Consider the following 6,986-nt stretch of genomic DNA (forward strand, 5'->3'; position numbering starts at 1 on the left):
TCAGAGGCTTAATTGACTGAGCCACCCATGCACCCCTGGGATTATACTTTAAATGCTGATTCCCTGTGTCTATCCACATTTTCAGATTTATGACCAAGTTCAGTCTGTTCAGTTTTTTCATCTATTTCATTTTTGTTTTCATAGTAAAAACTTGTTATCTGATCAAAATATACAAGGTCCTAAAAGAAATTCATACAGTCTAGTGAGGTTGCAAGTTGAAATAACTTTAAATTATACCTTTCATAATCTACCTTTCATAATCTTCCTTTCATAAAAGGGAAGTCAGGTATCTGTTGAGCTACACATTCTTTTTGTCCAGTTACTTAAGATGAATTTCATACTACATCCCTCACCCAAGGAAAGACACCCAAAGGAAAGGATCATTAGTACCTTTTACCCTTCTTTCAAATGCCAGGGAACCTGGGTCCCATCATGACCACTCTGCTGTCTTGTCCATTTCCTTCAGGTACACATGCAGGAATACTTCATACTTGGACATAGTTGTGGCAGCTGGTTTTCTCTCCAAGCTTCTGTTGTTCTTAATTGCCCTTCCATGTAAGTTAGGCTTATACTATCTGGGCCACATGGGCCAGATCAGCCACATCAATGGGGCAACCATGAATTTTACTCTTTCCCTTACTTGTTCAATTGAAGATAAGGAAGTGGGGAGTGGAGGTGATTGTTTTTGTTGAAATATAAAAATACTTATGTTCTTTTAAATTTAATTTATGGCCTAAAAGTAATAATATATACAAGGAAAGGATTCTGAAAAAAATTTGAAAGAAGACTGCTCAAATGCTAAAATTTTTTATTCCTCTTAAAAAAACTTAAATGCATTAGAAAAATATATAATTTTATGAAAGTTTATTTTTTCTCTCATATTATATCTTTCTAAGACCCACAACAGATAATTTATTTTTCTGAATTTAATTTCCAATCAATACATCCTTTATTTTATAAGCTGTGCTCTGGGTAACATATTAAAATCCACAAAGTTTGGTAGTCAAACAGACTCCAGAATAATTGAAAGAAAAATCAAATTAGTTTCTCTATGTCATGTTGACCAAAAATTATATATGTTTTGCTAATAATAGAACTTATTATAGACACACACACACACACACATACACACTTAAGGTATTTTTTTTTTAATTATTTATCCATTTGACAGACAGAGATCACAAGTAGGCAGAATGGCAGGCAGAGAGAGAGGAAGGGAAGCAGGCTCCCTGCCAAGCAGAGAGCCCTATGCTGGGCTTGATCCCAGGAAAGCGGGATCATGACCTGAGCCGAAGGCAGAGGCACTAATCCACTGAGCCCCCCAGGCGCCCCAGGTATTCATTTTAATAAACTGCTGAAAGCAAAATTGATAATATATAAAGAATTTTTAAAATAATAAAAATACTAATAATTGCTTAAACAAGCAAAGGTCCTGAATAGATACTTTTCCAAGAAAATATACAAATGGCCAAAAAGCATCAAGAAGTTGTTCAACATCATCAGGGCAATACACATCAAAGTCACAATAAGATACTCTTTACCCACACTAGGATGACCACAACCAAAAAGACAGACAATAATAAGTGTTAGCAAGGTAGCATAGAAATCAGAACATCCATACACCACTGGTAGGAATATAAAATGGCACAACCTCTTTGGAAAACAGTGTGGCAAATCCTCAAATGATTATTCATAGAGTTATCATATAATCTAGAAATTCCACTCTTAAGTAAAAATATATACCCACTTAAAAACTGTACAGGAATGCTCATAGCAGCATTATTCATAATAGCCAAAGGATGGAAACAACTTAACTGCCCTTCAACTGATGAACAATAATATGGTAAACCTGTATAAGAAAATCTTATTTGGTATAAAAAGGCATTAAACCTTTTCTCTGCCAACATAGTGTGTGAAATTGACTGTTCTTTGCCATGTCTTCTCCAAAGACTTTCAGGGTCAAATGATTTCTGGCCAAGAAACAAAAACAGAATCACCCCATTCCTGAATAGATTTAGATGAAAAGCTATAGTAAAATCAGTCACAACTCCAGAAAGAGGCATTGGATAAGAACCAAGCTGGGTCTATAAGGGCTCACACATGAAATGGCACACATATATACTGATGCTTCATGAAGGTCAAGTGCTTATATCCTATCACTCTATAAATATCACTACTACCCGAACAATTGATATGTTTTATTGGGGAAATGATTTTTCTATGTTACTATGTTTCTGCACCAGTAGGTTGGTTCATTAATAAATATGTGAGAACTTTGTTTGGAAAAAATTTGAAAATAATTTTTTTAAAAAGCAATGAAGTACTGATACATACTACAATGTGGATACCTTGAAAACATTATGCTAAGAGAAAGAAACCAATCACAAATTGGTTGATTGATTATCTGATTGTGATTTTGAAATGTCCAGAATAGGCAAATCCATAAAGAAAGAAGGCAAATTAGCAGTTGCCTAAAACTGGGGCAGTAGGACAGTAGCTGAGAGGAAGTAGGAAGTAAAGGAGAAGGGGATTTCCTTCTGGGGTGATGAAAATGTTCTAAAATTAATTGCAGCAATGGTTACGTACTCTGAATATGTAGAAAACATTGCATTTTACACCGTAAGTGGGTGAATTTTATGGCAATAAAGCTACTACCAAAAAAAAAAAAATGTTAATCACTGCTGAAAATAACACATCACTTTTAGTAGTCCCCAAAAGGGACCTGGCATGTTAAGTCACACCAAATAAGTAACACTGTCATTCCAGCACTAATATCACCAATGTGGTGAACAATCCTTCTGCTTCTAACAGAAAACCAAAAGCTGACCTCTAAAACAACTAAAAACAGTCTTGAGGTTATTTTCTTGCTCCCCTAAATAAATATGAATTTTGGAAAAAGCTTTAGCTGGGTTACCTTTCTTCCAATGAAATCCAAAAGGCAATTTGGACTTTAACCCAGAGAGTATTTGCAGTAGCAGAAATCCAGAAACGATGGTAAGTGTGCCTTCAAACCAGTGTTATCCAGCTCAGATGCAGCATTTTAGGGTACAGACTAAGACCAGAAACAGGTACCTATTTAGTAAACATATATTTAATAATGTAAATTTTTAAAACTAATTGCTATAAAGTTCCCTTAGCCTGTTTTCTGAGTTTCTTGCCTGCATGAGGAAGCATTCTGTTTAGTTTATAACTATTAAAAAGAGTTTTTTATTTGAAGTATTTAATATGTGGTTTGCTTTTCTTATTATATAGAGTAATGCTATATGAGTTTCCTTCATCCATGAAAAATCACAGTTTTATAATTTATGATAAAGTGAAGCAAAATTCAGCAAAACCAGAAAGAATTTGTTTATTCTTAAGAAATACTAAGTAAAGATATCAAAGTTATAATTTACTTTATACTGTATACAATTTATTATGATAGGCATCAACTCATAAAGGACTCCATTAAACACATATTGTTTTACCTTAAAACTGTGAGTTAATTTAAGTGATTAAAACATCCTAAAAGAAAAAATTAAAATTTTCACCATGAGTAGTGTCAACCCTTATCAAATTACATTGAATTCACCCATCAACATAAAACTTGGACATGATATCTGTCTTCTAGTAACCTACAATTTACTTATCAATAATATTTCATGCGCGTCAGACTTTGAAACAGCTTAAAAAGTATTTGGCCAAAAAAAAAAAAAAATCCAGTACCTTATAATTTTGATATAAACAACTAAAACTCATTTTAAGTCATATTTTTGAGATGTGTAATAGCAGAGATCTGAAGCACAATGTGATAATTGAAAGAGTATTGTATAAATTCTTGTACAAAGTTACAAGTATCTATAGAAATTTTAGTACTTGTTAAAAAGAAACTATAGTTTTTAGATGTCTGTGAATTTATTTAAATAACAATCTTTCTCCTTAAGAAATAATATAGCCTTTTTATTTTTATGCATTATGTACAATAAAAGAAAGAAGCACTGTGTGGTGATGTGGTTGAAAGGTTATTATTACTCCAATGATAGAAACAAAAGTATATTATCACTTGGATGATGTCAATGAAAGGGTATCATTACTTTTTCTGAGGAGAACATTCTGGTAAGTAAACACACAAGTGCAGTATTTATTACATTTTATTCTACATGTGTCTCCAAGGAAATCAGAAAGAAATGCAATTAGTTTGTGATATTGGGGGAAAAAAATCTTTGGTTTCATTTGTTCAACAAAAAGATCTCTGAATCAATTATACTTTCATCAGATTTCCCTTCACATTATAACATTCTATTTTGCCAGCCACCCTTTACTTTTCACACATATCTCAAGGTTAGCTTGCTACAGAGAAAGAAAATAGAAATCCCAATTCTGAAAAAAAAGTACTTAAAACTTTCAATGTTAACTCCATCCATGGTTATATATATCAAACAGACTCCTGTATATCGCATCCTTATGTCTCCAAAAATAAGCATGTTTTCCTAAGAAATGTCATTATAATATCCAAATAAATTAATCTTCCCCAAATGTTAGATTATTATAAACTAAAATTAAGTAAATTTGCTATGTAAATTACTAACTTCTTAGAAACTACTGCTCATTGTGCTCTGCATTAGTCCAAGTGAACTGTCAGGCCTAGAGACATTTAAATGCCAATAATGATGCTATCGATACAACAGATCACACCTGAAGGAATATAGCTTAAAAGTAAAGAATCATTTTTTAAATATGAAAGTTAGCAGCTGAATCTTAATACATGTGCACATTAATGTTTTTCTCACCAAACTTTTTCTCTCCAAATCTAAGAAGTACCAATCAAAGAATAATAATAATTATTATCGAAATAATAATTATATAGGAAACTACAAACTCAAAAAAATATGCATGTCTTATCTCTGTCATCAGTCTGGTATCTAGAATAAAATATAAAGTCTCTCCATAGACAAAGCTTTCATCATGAACATCAAGGAAGATCCAGCTGGGCATGCTGGCTAATTGACATTTTCCAGTTGCCTATTGTTGCTCCCATTAAGTTGAGAAATGTCTATGTAAATAATGGTCAGAAAAAACACATACTTCAATTTGCAGTCTTTCAGATGCTATTCAATTAGCATATTGGTGGTTGGATCAATTCAGAATAATCCCTTTTTTTTTTAGTTCCTTTTTTGGAGATTTCTTCTTTTGAGCTTCTCCCCTCACCCATAACTGATAATTTAACTCTTCTCTTTTTCCTTCTTCACAGAAATCTGTCCTTGTTATTTTGATGTCTTTATCTTTTAACAGAGTGTCGTTCTACTTGTTTTCAGTTCTCTAGGATAAAGATCATGACTGTTGCCTGTCCTGATTTTAGAATAAGTCTATCCTCAGGTTTCTTCATAAGCTTTGAAAATGGGCCATCATTCACCGCAATTATAGCAAGAATGAACTCCAACTTTCCCAACCACTTCTTTAGCTACTTATCAAATATGTGTGCATAACAGGTGCTACATATTTTTAAACAATTTTTAAGGATTTTATTTATTTAGTTGAGACAGAGACAGACAGAGAGAGAGAGAGAGCATGAGCAAGGGGAGAGGCAGAGGGAGAGGGAGAAGCAGACTCCCTGCTCAGCCAGGAGCCTGATGTGGGGCTCAATCCCAGGACACTGGGACTATGACCTGAGCCAAAGGCAGACACTTAACCAACTGAGCCACGTAGGCACCCCAATAGGTGCAAAATTCTTTAGGATTATAGGGCACTTACACAGTCAGCACTGCACATGCCTTAGCTCATTTAATCCTTCCAGCTACTCTATGAGGTATATACTACTACAATTCTTATTTTACATACAAGTAAACTGAGATATAGAGATGAAGTAAACATAACCTACTCACAGAATCGCTCTAAGGCAGAACTGGGATTTAAAACTAAGTTCTCATCCAAATGTTTCTAAAACTACCATATTGCTACCATTTATCAGTCTTCCAAGCCCTCATGAAGCTAAAAAATCATACCTGTAGAAGAAATATGGACTTGAAAGTAAATTATGATCTCTTTTATTATTTAGGGTTGTAAAGCACCAAGGGAAGAAATTAATGTCTATTGAAAGTGATTTAAATTAGCATTGGACCAAAGGGCCTAACATAAACAATTCTGGAGTCAAATTAAAATGCAAATAAACAGCACTATTCTGGCTTCCCTTTGGCTGCGATCATACATGCTTAAAATACACAATATCTATGCACTACTAAGTGTTGAACATTGTGGTGTGGGCACTAAATTAAATTTTCTCTCTCCTCAAGAGCTAAACAATTCAGAAATAGAAGAAGGTATCAAAGAGATGGATATCAAAATATCAGCATTGCTGTTCACAATGCTAGATTGGAGGATTCATTTTAAACATATAACTCCATGGGCTTCCTGATGCTCCCACCTAACTGCAGGTTTTGAGACGCCCCTCCAAAGGATAATTTAAATCTATGGGAATAGACAATCCTACCCAGGCAGCTGGACACAGGATACTTCAAACACTTAGTGTGTTGCAAAGATAGAGTCCACATGGGTGAGTGAATTTAACAACCAGCAATATGGAGCAATGGTATTCCACACTTGCCACTCGCCATCAGATGGTTCTTTTTGCCAAAGGAAAGATAGAGTAAGAAGTGGAGAGAGTTACTCAAGATAATATACATTTTTTTAATATCCTTAAAATTCCTGCAATGCATATCAGGTACAAAATGGCAAATTCAAGTACATTTTCAGACCATATTCTTTTATAAAAATATGATATATATTATATAATACACATACTTATATAAAACACATCCTGTGTCTGTGTGTATATGTGTATATATATACACACAATTCAGGAAACATTTTAGAATAAATTATTTTTGCAGATTATACAAATAAATCTTTAAGTGATTGCAACATAATGACATCTAAATGGTAGAAAACAGTTGACTTGCCTGACTTCTATCTAGACATATGTGTTAGAAAGACTCATGCATTTTAAGTAG

General features: G+C 33.5%; 1 pseudogene; it reads left to right on the plus strand.

The window, feature by feature from the left end:
• Positions 1-1,934: 1,934 nt before the first annotated feature.
• LOC122899227 lies at positions 1,935-2,090 on the plus strand (annotated as a pseudogene).
• Positions 2,091-6,986: the final 4,896 nt, after the last annotated feature.

The sequence above is a fragment of the Neovison vison genome, chromosome 1 (genome assembly GCF_020171115.1).
Source record: "Neovison vison isolate M4711 chromosome 1, ASM_NN_V1, whole genome shotgun sequence".
NCBI classification, from domain to species: Eukaryota; Metazoa; Chordata; class Mammalia; order Carnivora; family Mustelidae; genus Neogale; species Neogale vison.